Below are 14,582 nucleotides of genomic sequence, written 5' to 3'. Positions count from 1 at the left end.
CTGGTTTTTTGGATGTCCATGGGTTACCTTAGCACTTCCCATTACGTTAGTGTCTTGCCAGTTTGCCCCCTTCTATAAAAAAGTGTGTGTGTACTTATATATGCACGCAAGAAGTTATACTTCTTTCGTCTAACAAAGCAAAATTTCTCGTGATATTCTACGTTTGTAGAAAGAACAATATTGTAAAAATCTTGCAACGATGGCTTCTAAATTATTAAATAACAAATACGGCTGTACGTACTTGAAACCTTTGCCTATTCTCATAATGGACGAAGAAACTAAAAAAAAATAACGAATTTCGCAAACGTCAGAAAATTTTAGGAACCAACTTCACCGTGTTACTTTTGTGTTGCAGTGATGCGCGCACATCTTATTAAATTTTTTTTTTTAAATTTCACTGTCATCATTTTTTTATAATGCGACTAAAGAAGTATAACTTCAAAAATTGCGTGCGTACAAAGTACACGTGTCAGAAGTGAAACCTGGCTTGTGCATGAACCTCTTCTCCTCCTCATCCGGCGTATTCCGGCGATATACGGCCTACCAACACTGTCTTCCGGTACGTGGTCGCCATTTGAGGACTTTTCTGCCCCACCAGTCATCTGTCTATGTGCCCTGCCCACTGCCACTTCAGTTTCGCAATCATTTGGGCTATATCCCCTCATTTCTGATTCAATCTCGTAGGGAAACGCCGAGCATAGTCCTCTCCATTGCCCTCTGAGCGACCATGAGGTTTCTCATCAGGCCCATGTCTGCGTACCGTAAGTCATCACTGGCAACACACCCTGGTTTTGGGAAAACCTTCGTCTTCAGATACTGTTGTATTTGGGATAAGAAGTTTTTACGGAGCTTCCCGAGATTGAAGTATATAGTTTTAATTTCAACTCGATACCTCCACGCGTTTCCCATAAATTGTCTTGACAGACAGATGGATAGGCAGAAAATAGAGGTTATAAGGGATCCGTTTTTACTTTTTAGGTACGGAACCAAAAAATCAATATTTATTTTAATTTGTAGTTTCAATGTTATGTAATTCGAATTTTTTTTTTGAAGGTACCCATGTCGTATCGTCCCGGAAACACCGCACAAGGAAGTTCATTCCACAGCTTAGTAGTACGTGGAAGAAAGCTCCTTGTAAACCGCACTGTGGAGGACCGCCACACATCCAAATGGTGGGGATGATATCCTAACTTGTGGTGTGTCGTGCGAAGGTGGAGTCTTTTTTTTAAGACTCTTATCGTATCGTCCTCGGAATACCGTGCTAGGAAACTCATTCCACATTTTGAAAGTGTAGGTATGAGATCGGTGTTAAATACTTTACCTACAATTAAATGAGTTCCTTCCTCATTGAAACGGCTTAAGAAAAAAAAATCACATAGATGGAGGTCAATTTATATCTAAACATTTTTTTAATTTTATATGATGAATATTTATATGCGAAAATAATAACATGTGCGCCTAATAACGTAGTTCCGTATAAAAATTTACATTTTCATTGTTATTCAAAGTCGCTACAAATATTTTATTGTGTGTTTTACTTCAATCTATTCGTGACCTTTTTATTGTTTTAAATTGTCATGTTATTTATTAAATGTGTCTGAACAGAAGATTAATCGCGGCTGTTATTTGACAAATTGCGTTTATAATGATATAATTTATCTTAATGCATTACTATAAAGCCCTTATTCAATTGATTATGATGAAACAATTGTTTAAATATTAAAAGATGTTTTAATTTTTGAAGTAAAAACTTCTTTAGCGGCGTTGAGCACTTGGGATGGGTATAAAATGTTATACTCGCATCAGGACACGTGACCTGATCGAAAATTCGTAGGACAGTCGTTGAGATTATGGATGAAAGTTGATTTTTCTGAGAGATAAAACAATTGTAATAGTTCTGAAGTGCTACTTATGAAATATAAATTGCCATTCTTGTGTAGGATAGCGCAGTAAATGAATATTGTGTTTTACCACATAAATGCTAGTACTTTTATATTGATAAATAAAGCAATTCGTGCGAAATTATTTCCTAAACATTCCAAAATATTAAAAAATGCACGACGTTATTGTTCAAGTTTTCACTTCTTCCGGCACTCCCGGAGTGCAACCCGTTATTTTTAGAGAATTCGAGGACAAACACCATACAATCACTTGATGTAACGTGACCAGTGCATACCACATTCTTCTGCAACACCAAATAAATAAAAAAGTGGCGTCGACCCTTTTGTCTGGAACACCGGATTGCGAAGTTGCAATAATTTTCCCTAAAATATGGGCGCTACTTGTGGTGACAGGATGATCCTGTTTCTAGAAACTAGTGTCTAATTCGTGTTTTAAAAAAAAATTATATTTTTATAATCGCTTATAAACTGCTCCCTTGTATAATACATTGATTTATTTACGGTATGTGTGAATTGATGCATATTATGCTCTACTAATTAACTCTTGTGTTTTTTAACCGACTTCAAAAAGGAGGACATTCTCAAATTGATTGGTATATTTTTTATGTATGTTACTTAATTACGCTGAGATTAACCCCCTTATTCATAATAGTCTGCTAACTTAAAGCATTGCTAATTCTCACTCTGTCTTCTTCTATTGACCTTAGTCAGAATGAGAAAAAACACTCCTAAGCGGCTGTTTAAAGTTAGCGGACCATTATGAATAAGGGGGTTATGATCTAATTTACTTGATTCTTCTTTAGTTTTATGTGGACTTCCTGCCATTTGGTCCCATAAAAATTTAACAACATTATGCCCAGTAGTTTTCATTTTATGATTATTTTTGTTTGTGTGGACGATAAAATTTTAGTTTGTGTACCGTTTTTTAGAAATTTTCATTAGGTTAATTATATATTCGATCGCCTCGTACCAATACACTGTATAATGCTTCTTATCTCATTTACTCCCATGTTACATCTTATGAATTTCCTATCCCTTTTTACTGTCTCGCTTTTTCGTTTCATTGACTTTCAAATCACATTGATGCTAAAGGTGTTTTCACTTCAAAAATTATTTAAGGCGTGCGTACCACGCCTGCTATCACACATCAAAACCTTATTTTAAACATCTGCACTTGACATCTGAATTTAAGAGATTCTATAACTAAGAACAACATCGAAGGCTCAACTTGTAAATATAAATTAAAAATTATCATGGGAACTATCTTCTGCAAACCATCTATAACATAAACGCGCTCTAAAGATCAGTTTGAGTTAATAACCAATACATAAGGCGAGCAACAGAAAATAATTTTATGCGTGTTAATACTATAATTGGTTTTCAATAAAAAACAACTGATACAACAGAACGCTTCAGGGTATGGTAATCATAAAGTGTTTTATAATGCATTTATAAACTCTCATGACTTTACATACAAAAAATATGTAGTTATTCAATCAATTTTATTTTCAACATTGTAAATTATCTTGCGTACATACACCGGTTTTCTTTATAATACCTATGAGAAAATATTAAGGCTTTTTGTAATTAAAATGTACGAAATCCATTTCCGTTCCGGGAAACTCTGATCGCGCGGTATGCCTCAGATTGCCGCGATAATAGCGCTCGCGCAACTTTCTATCAATGCGTATTATTTTACATGTATTATTAAATTGCTTATAATTAGAATGATTTGAGTGAATGTATCTGAAAGCTATTGAAACAAGTTATAAGTCCACTCAAAATATACCATCATCAGAACTTGGTGAGGGAGTAGTGTGCCGTATGGCACTTTCGGTTTTGGTGTATCTAAAAAATCTAGTGCCCTGGAGTATTGCCGGTATCACAAAGGCGGCATTGGAATTTTATTCGTCAGCAATCACAATAGGTAATGCTAGTAATATATCGTTGGAAAGGTATTAATGAGAAAAGCTGAAAATAGTTGAGTTTGGGTTTCCAGGTGGTTGAGACCAAAAGCTTATTCAGTTTCATATATATAACAGTTATAAAGAAAGAAAGAAAATTAGGGATTGCTTGTATCTAATTTTAGTAGGCTTCATAAGATACATAATAGCTTTAAGGGTAAATGTATTCACTTTTATAATAAAATTACAGTCGCTATTTAGGCATTATTTATATATAAATTTAAATATTTTATAAAAAAAAATGGCTGTGTCGTAAATCCTACTACTCCACAGCTTAATATCTAAGTGATTGGACAGCCTGGGTCTAGATTATTATTATTTTATAGCAATAACAATGACAGTAAAATATTGAATATTTAATTAAAAAAAGCGCAAAAATATCTGGGGGATTTTCTTGCGCCACTTCTTCTCTCTCAGAGTTATTTACATTATAAAAAAATATCCAAAACTGTGCGACGCGTGATTCTCTCCTAAAAAGAGCAATATAATTAATAAATAATCATTTATTAATTATAATTGTATCAAGCAAACTGTTCAAATGCTTACAAAATTAATATTTGCTTGAGTTGAAATGCTTACGCGAAAGTTTCGCTACAATTCATAAAAAAAATAGGCGTATTGTCCGTCTGTTCCTTTATTCCGGCTAATGTCTTTAACGTACTTATTTTGTCAGGTCTACAACTGTTATGAAAAAATAGTGTGTGTACTTATATATGCACGCAAGAAGTTATACTTCTTTGGCCTAACAAAGCAAAAATCCTTAAAATTATTTATTCCTCGTGCCATTCTACGTTTGAAGAAATAACAATATTGTAAAAATCTTGCAACGATGGCTTTGACAATTACTTATTAAATAACGAATACGGCTGTACGGGCTTGAACTCTTTGCCTATCCTAATAATGGACGAAGAAACAAAAAAATATAACGAATGTCGCAAACGTCAGAAAATTTTAGGAACCAACTTCACCCTGTTACTTTTATATTACAGTGATGCGCGCGCACATTAAAATTTCACTCTCATAATTTTTTCATAACGGGGAATATAATATATATTGGGGATTATAATAATGACGAAAACTACGCAGGCGAAACCGCAGGCAGCCGTTTGTATTAATAAAGACATGTTTTTGCAAACTTAATTACAAAATGTGCGCAGAGTGTCGAACATATTCACGTCGAAGCTACAGCTGGTGATTGATGACTTTCAGCGAATTAATGACATTTGATATAATTGACTAACACACAATAATTGACCTCCTTACTCCAATATATCAACCTAAAACGATGAAATACATGTAATGACCGGACAGAAAAGGACCCAATCTATCAAGCTTGGGCACCACATTGAGAGACTATAATTATGATTTACGATAAAGTGCACATCTCCATGAAGCAATAAACGCGCATAATATAGATCTATACAATATGGCTAAAACTAAATAGGAGAAAATAATCTCATCTACCTTTATAGTGCTTACTAGCTGACCCGTAAAACGCTGACCCGTAAAATGATGTCAGAATTCGGGGATAATGCAATCTAAAGCCATCGGAAATATCTAATGAAAGTTATTGAGTTAAAAATGAAACAAAAAAGTATTTCTGAGTGATTTTATCATAATATGTAGTTATCCTACTAATATTATAAATGCGAAATGTGTATGTGTGTTTGTTACTGTCTTCACGCAAAAAATACTGCATGGATTTTAATGAAACTTTACAATAATATAGCTTACACATCAGATTAACACATAGGCTAAAGTTTATAAGGATATACAGTGTATTATCCGAAATATAATGATAAGTGTCAAATATAGTCATAAATAACTAGTCTCACTCATATATTGGATGCAGGACCTTACAAACTAATTTGTTATGTATATTACAGCCATTGTAAAATACCCTATTTGATTGAAAAGAGTGGCCGTTGAGTGTCTTATATGCTCTTCTCATGAGCTCAACTTTTTACGAACATATGGTAAATTCAGTAATTTAAAAGAAATATTAATTAATTATAGTGACGATTCAGAACCGCTTAGCTTAAGCCTATTGGAATAAAGTTTATTTGGCTGTTACTAATAGAAAGCCATATTTTTGTGAGTGTCAATATTAACCCGAAAGATGAAAAGATTTTTTCGTGTTAGTCTGATTTAAAAAGTAAGTCTGAGGAAAAACGGTCGAACACTAAAAATACTTTATATGGCAAAACAATGTTTGCCGGGTCGGCTAGTATAGTAGAATAAACTGGAGAAAAACGGCTCTAGACATGAAGACTTGGAAAAATCTGGAGGAGGCCTTTACACGTTGAGAGATCCTATTAAAATAAAAATAATAGTGATACATGCTAATTAACATTCAAAGATTATAACATTATATAACATTATTAAATTTTAAGATCAACTAATAAATATTACCTGGTACATACAGAACTCAATTATTAATTTATATAATTGTGAATTTTAATTCTTTAATTTTATTATGTTTCCATAATGTCTAAAAATTTTTGCATTTTTATTAAACTTATAAATTTGTAAACAAATTTTTAAGGATGAATAAATTTATTTACAAAATTTTTATATTATTTTTTATTTTTATTTATAATTGCCAATTTTTTAAAGTATTAAAATGGATTTAGCATGGTGTCCTCATGAGAAAGACAAGTGCCATTGCGGACTTTTCTGTAGAACTATATAAGATACACAATTCCACCATACATTATTTTGTTATATCTCAAAGTGTTTAGACAGCGTTTTCAATGATAGCTCCCAGATAGCTCTATTTTTTCCGACACCTCCGACAAATATCGTTTATGTATAATAAAACTGTAGACAAAATCATAACAAATTATATACTAAAACCTTCTTCGAGAACCATCGAAGAACCACGCTATCCATTGGTGAAAACAGCATGAAAATTAGTCCAGTAGTTTTTGAGTTTATCGCGAACAGACAGACGTGTCTGATTTTTTTGTTATTCGAGTGTTGTGTAGTCTTAGGGCGCAGTGTTATATTATCGAGGTCAAATCATCTTATATTATGTTGTTTTGTATTATGTTACAACTCACTGACACTAATTCGACGATTTCTGAAATTTTATCTGTCTGTATGTCTTTTTATAATTATAGTAAGGTTGTGAATAAAGTGAAGTGAAGCAGAAATGTGTAAACATTACAGTGTTTCGGTTGAAGCGCCCTTTAGACATAAGATGTTAAGTTTCTTTAAAAAAAGGTGGTGCTCAAAAAAGGCACAAGGTGCCACTCCAAAATTTTTGGGGTTTTTCAAGAATCCTGAGCGGCACTGCATTGTAATGGGCAGGGCGCATCAATTACCATCAGCTGAACGTCCTACTCGTCTCGTCCCTTATTTTCATAAAAACATGTTTATGTATATGTATGTTATGTTTTAGAAAGAACATATAAAGTTGATAATATAACCATAAACACTAATATATAAAACCAATTGTTTTCAATGAAAATACACATTTATTCTAAAGTATAACGGTTTTTCAACTTTGTGTCGTGAGTGTAAAACAAAATGAGACACGATTTCAACAATTTAAGCATGGTCCACGGACGAGTAAAAAATAAAGGACTCCGCGCCGTGATATGAGCAAGTGAAGCACCGTTATGCTAGTGTGGGTGCGGTTACGGGGGATACTAGTTACACAATTTTTTCTCCCTTAAATAATCATATATGGCCACAAATACTTATATGGTATCGTTTTTACACTTTTTCACAACGCACGGTATTTTTAAATATTTTATTAAGACGCAAACTGATCTGTCACAGACGATGACAAATCTCATAATAGCGGCCGATCGGCTGGTATTAGTGTAAGTGTGTGCGTGAGGCTATGTATTTACACGTTAATCGGCTTGTTTTGGTGCGACACTATTATGTAAGGTTACACGGAGTCCTTATTTTTTTATTAGTCCGTGGCATGGTCATATAGCATGTTTTGATAGCATTCATATGAATTCATATGAAATTATACTAACTATAGGCATTATTTTGCTGTAAGTAAAATAATACGCATTGATACAATCGGTTCAGTTGTCAGCGGTTTTTTAAGGGGTCCTCAGCCACATTGCAAAAAAGCGGATCCCTTATAGATTCGTCATGTCTGTCTGTCTGTCCGTGTATGTCATAGCCACTTTTTATCAAACTATAAGATTTATACTGTTGAATCTTAAGAAATATATGATGTACACACGGACGAGTAAAACTTCTTTTTTGACTCCGTGTCACCTTCCATAGCGGTGAAGCACCAAAACAAGCCGGTAAACGAGTAACTACATAGCCCAACGCACTTACACTTACACTAATACAAGCCAATCGGTCGCCATTATGAGATTTGTCATCGTCTGACAGATCAGTTTGCGTGGCAATAAAATATTTGAAAAATGACGTCGTGTGTTGTGAAAAAGTGTAAAAACTATACTATAAAAGTATTTGTGGCCATATATGATTATTTAAGGGAGAAAAACTTGTGTAAATGATATCCCGCGTAACCGCACACACACTAGCATAAAGGTGCTTCACTTGCTTATATCACGGCGCGGAGTCCTTCTTTTTTTATTCGTCCGTGGATGCACATTACCACGCAAACTTCCACCGAAAATTGGTTTGAACGAGAACTCATTCACACTGTATGATTTTGAGCAAAGACTTCTTGCCTTTCCATTTAAATAATTTAATACTATATTCCTTTCTATATAAATTTTATATTATGTTACTTGGTGCTACAGAACCCTTCATGGGCACGTCCGACTATGAACTTGGCCGCTTTTTTTTAAGCTTAGAGGGATCGGATCGCGAAGGGGTATTTTATTATAAGATGTAAATTTTATCTTCTAGAACGCGTTGGTAGCTAAAGTCATTTAGTTCATCACTTACAACATTTCATGAGTGTGGGTTTGTATGTTCCAATGTTGTCATGCTTTGCCCGATTTAGGAGTTCTCTCATTCCAGTCTGTTGTAATTTTGTATAATATAAAACTCAGATTAAGGATTGGTCTCCGCTGCGCTCTAACTAGATACTGCAGGCGTAGACGCAAAGTGCGGCAACTAATACTACGCCCAAGTGAGCGTACTCTTGCCAGTTTTGAACAATGTGTGACATTGACGTGCCAAATGCTCTGTTAAATTTTGCTAACAATTGAAACTAAAATACCGGGTTGCATAATAAAACATTGTAAAAATAATACTAAAATAAATAAGAAAGACACTGGGATCACATCATCAGTAATTATTTTGTATTTTTTTACTTTCAATATAAAATTGCACGAAGCGTATGTTCCAAAATTTTAAAGATGCCATTGAGTGTCAAAATGCCACGCACACAAGCATCTCATAGTTGCCGAAATAAAAAAGCTATTAGTAGTGCGGTATCTAGTTGGAGCGCAGCGGAGAACAATCCTTAAGACGACACTAAATGCCAGCGACCTTGAGCGATATGAGTTCACGGCTTCCGGCCCGCCATCTATGTAACAAAGCCAATATTTTCAACATTCTTGCGTCGAAAATAGTTTATATGCTTACGATCCTCGTTATTCGTTACTAATCTGAATATATTAACCTACACAAAAATGTAAAAGCTATAAGAATAACTTTTCTGAGAGTTGTACTAAAATAATGCGTCATGCCATGACAAAAAACTTGTTTAACTGCAAGGAAAAGTGGTAGTTCAAAAAGGCTCTGGAGTGTTAAATATAACCAACAGCAAGCATTAGGAACCTACAAATAAGACTTAAGGATATGTGTAACAGGATTAAGTAGTGTTCATAGCTCGAAATGCTATATTTTCACCAAAAAACTTGTATAAAAACACCTTGTTTGCGTGTTTTCTGCTTACTCTTCGCCTTAACCTAAAATATAAAAGTACGAATTGTAGCAATAACCACCTAATTTTTTTTGATATTGTCTACGAAGTGATGAACTTACTCTTGCTTGGCGTCATCTATACGTATAAATAAAATAGCAGTGTGTGTTTGTAATATTAAAATAACCATCTTTTACTACATGTATATGAACATATATACGGTACATAATAATAATAATATTGTCACACTTTTTACACAAATTATCTTGCCCCAAATTAGGCATATATAGGCTGTGTTATGGGTTGCAAGACAACGAAATATTTAATACAATATACTTACTTAAACATACATAAATATATAAAAACATCCATGACTCGGAAACAAACATCCATGTTCATCATATAAATGCGTGCACCTACCGGGATTCGAACCTGGGACCTCTAGCTTAGTAGTAGGATCGCTACCCACTCGGCTATACAGGTACAAACACCAAAGTAGAATTTGTTTAAAATCTGTTTGTTCCGGCTTTCTCTCTGAAATCTCTGAAATGGCTGGACCGATTATGACGTGACTTTTACTGGTAGGTAGCTGATGTAATAAGGAGTACATTAGGCTACGTTTAATTAAAGAGTCGACTGTTAGGTGGAACAAAATTCGCCGAGTCAGCTAGTTAAAATAATATGCAAGTCTTCTTTGAGTAACTTCAAAGGTCACACAGCCCTGTGTACAGGTCAATTCTACAAAACAGTTATAAAAACCCTAGTAATTTTTCTGAGAAATAACTGACTACCTGTTTTAATTTTATGGGAAGGAATAAAAATTTATTAATGATTGCTATAATATAAAATTTTATGTGACTCGCGATGAGCTTGCTTACAGGAAATTCAATGAATTATTATTTATATCTATTTATAGATATATGACAAAAGAAACGTATATTTTGAACGTTGGCATTGTTTTTTTACGCAAACGAGTGTACGTGTCAGCTGGTGTTAAGTGATCACCGCCGCCCACATTCTATTGCAACACCAGAGGAATCATAGGAGCGATGCCGTCCCTTAAGGAAGGTGTACGCGCTGTTTTTGAAGGTACCCTTGTCGTATCGTCCTGGAAACACCGCGCAAAGGAAGATCATTCCACAGCTTTGTAGAACGTGGAAGAAAGCTCCTTGAAAACCGCACTGTGGATGACCGTCACACATCCAGATGGTAGAGATGATATCCTTATGTAATAGCTTAAAGTTGAATTTATTGTTTTGAGCGAACTCTAACGTTGTTTCTTCATATACAGCAATTAATCTTATGTCCAGCTTTGGGTCATGATAAAAAAATCCCATGAAATAATTTTTAAATTAAATCTTGCGAAACATGATGGCATATTTTTTTACGGAGTGGATCAGGCATTTTATGGTGTGATGTGTAACTTTTATCTCTCTTTCAGACTAACGGTTTTGTTTTATTGAGGCAAATAATATATATTTAAACAAAACTACCACATTTCTACATTTAGAAGTTTATATTTAGACAGGTTAGCGACTTGTCACCTGTGGGTAAATGATCACCATGTTCTCTTGCAATAATCATCACCGAATCCTCATTGGTTTTTTTTTTTAAATCAATCAAATCAAACCAATAGTTTAAACAAAAACTCTACCTAGTAAGAAAAGACTGAGAAGCGTGCAAGAAAACCACCAAGCAATTCATTTACTATAATTACATAAGTAAATTTTACCACTCCATTCCCAACATTCATGTGAATGATCAATCTTTCTATGTATGGAACGGAATCTCAACGTAATTCTCGTCACCTTCAAGAAATCAATAACGATGGCAATATAATAACTATCAACAATTTAATTAATTTTATTGTTATCAGCGTTTTGCTTGACATATAAGTTGTTGATTAGTTAAATACTTGAGTGTGACTCAACTCTGTAGGTCAATGATAGCCTTTAAAAAAAAAGTATAAATAATACATAGTAATTAAAAAAAAACAAAAAAACACAGAAAACCGAACTACAAGATCTGAAAATTTATTTTTTAAATTTAAAATTAACATCAATTCCTACCAAATTCCTACTAAAAATCTTATTTATATATTGAAAAATGGAGTAATTTTATCAAATTAAGGCATTTTCATCGCTCCTAGTAAACCTACAAAGTTTGAACTATATCTGGCCGTTTAAAGTGGGTGAAAATCGCGCCAAAATGAGTCGGTACAAACAAACATACATACAGGTGAAGCTAATAAAAAGCGTGTAAAAAGGGTGAGTAGTTAACTTTAAGTTAAGTTTTCATACTTAAAAATTGTGTTTATCTTTCAGGTTTGTCAGTTTTCAAACTTTTAGTTTTGAAGATCCGTAACATAAAATATAAACTTAGGTATGCCGCAGGGAAAAGACCATTCCACAATTGCACACACAAGTGCGAACTCTTGATGCACGCTACTTGATCTGAATTATATATGTGATAACTCAGCGAATTGTTTCAATACTATGCTTTAAGCATTGTTTAAATATAGCGATGGTGATTTTTTTTATGGAATAGATGGACAAACGAGCGTACTGGTCGCCTATTGTTAAGTGATCACCGCCGCCCACATTCTCTTGCAACACCAGAGGAATCATAAGAACATCGCCTTTAAGGAAGGTACTTTTTTTGAAGGTACCCATGTCGTATCGTCCCGGAAACAGCCTACAAGAAAGCTCATTCCACAACTTTGTAGTACGTGGAAGAAAGCTCCTTGAAAACCGCTCTGTATAGGACAGCCACACATCAAGATGGTGGCGATGATATCCTAATTTGTGGTGTGTCGAGTGGAGGTATTCGGCGGCAGGTGATTCACAAGTAACACTTATATGAAAAGTAAACTAAACTGGCTAGGGCAGCATCAGTTTGGAAGACCAGGAATTGCATTTCATCAACAGTTTCATTTCAGCCGGAAGACGTCCACTGCTGAACAAAGGCCTCCCCCAAACATCGCCATGACGATCGATCCTGCGCTGCCCTTATCCATCCTACTCCGGCGATCTTGACCAGATCGTCGGTCCATCTTATGGGGGGCCTACCAACACTACGCCTTCCGGTACGTGGTCGCCATTCTAGTACCCTACTACCCCAACGGCCGTCTGTTCGCCGAGCTAAATACCCTGCCCACTGCCACTTCAGTTCCGCAATCATTTGGACTATGTCGGTGACCTTGGTTCTCCTACGGATCTCCTCATTTCTGATTCGATCTCGCAGGGAAACTCCTCTCGATTGCCCGCTGAGCAACAGTGAGCTTCCTCATAAGGCACATAGTTAGCGACCACGTCTGTGTTCCGTATGTCATCACTGGCAACATACATTGGTTAAAAACCTTCGTCTTTAGACACTGCGGCGCCTTGTTGTTTTTAAGCTGTTTCAGGGCCATACTAATCTCGTACTGGCTGACGTCTGGGATATCTTCGGTGTAGTGTCGGGTTAGTTTGGCTCTTGGGTCTCCTGCCTTGTTTGTAACAGGTGCCCGTCGTGTATAACGGTCGGTAGAACTTCTCGACCTCCCTCAAAAGTTCGGGCTTAGACGAAACGACCCTGCCGTCGCCGGTCTTTAGCCCCGTCAGTTGGCTATGCCCAATAGACAAATCTCGTGCGAATACTTTGGAGTCTTTGTTACGCTCTATGGCCGCCTTCACAAAATCTGTGTTATGGCGGCGTAAATTGCGAGTCAATGACTTGGAGATTTGTCTATTTAGCTGCCTATACTGGGATGCATCGTTCGGTGACTGAAGGGCCATTTGGCGTCTTACATCCATCAATTTGAGGGTAGAGTCTGAGATTTTTCTGGTTCTTTTTGAACGGCTGGCCTTAAAGAACTTAGACCCTGCCGTTTGAACAGCTGCTACGAACCTATTAGTAAACTCGTCCACGTCAACGCATTCACCGAGGCATTTGAAGCGGTTTTACACTTCGAGTTGAAAGTTTTCCGGGTTTTGGATCTGGATGGGTGCAGGTCGGAGCGTAGACTTCACCAGTCGAGACCGCTCCAGTTTTTGATAGATATTTAATGCGCCTCTTACTATGTGGTAATAATGGCTGATCCAAGTCCATTTCCGTTGTTCTGGCTTCATGAAGAAGGAGTTCATCATATAGAGATCCTTCTTATCCATGAAGTCAGCCAGCTACTGGCCTCGGGCGTTCCGATTTCCATAACCAAATTTCCTCACTCACAACTCATCGCCGCGGCCGCTACGTTTGCATGGTTTATTTACGCAAGCATTGGTTTATTTTAGACTTGGTTTATATTTTGAACGTGCGATTTTTAGAATTTTGTTGCTGAATGTTAACGACTCCATAAAACTTTATGAAAATTATGTGATTGACAATTTCGAGTTGTATTCCTGGAATTATAAGACTGTGGTTATTTTCGGTGTATCCCTTACAATTTACTTCCATGAAAAACCATCTCTAATACGGTGTTTCTGGCGGTAAATTAAAATTAATGAGTATCCTAATTTTCTTAATTTGTGTCCCAAATGTGAAACTTTATAGAGAGTAAATGTAAATTTAATAGAAATATGTATTGTTTTAGTAACAAACGACGAACCAAAAGATAAAACTTTTCGCTAAATATAATGAATGATTGGCTATATTTAATTTATGCAGTAGTGGACATTAGAATTTTAATGGACTACCTCATTGACAGACATAAAAATTGATTGAATAACCGCCAAAAGGCTATATTAATTAAGTTATATATTTTATAGAATAAAATTGTTAAAGATATATTTTTAAATTTATTAAAATAATATTTAATTCAAAATATATTTTATTTGATAGCAAAGTTACTAATTACAAAGAGAATACACGTTACATAATATGTACATTTTATGACAATCGTTATACATATAGTAATTAAAG

Source organism: Leptidea sinapis, chromosome 5 (assembly GCF_905404315.1).
Source record: "Leptidea sinapis chromosome 5, ilLepSina1.1, whole genome shotgun sequence".
NCBI classification, from domain to species: domain Eukaryota; kingdom Metazoa; phylum Arthropoda; class Insecta; order Lepidoptera; family Pieridae; genus Leptidea; species Leptidea sinapis.
This window is presented reverse-complemented; position numbering follows the sequence as displayed.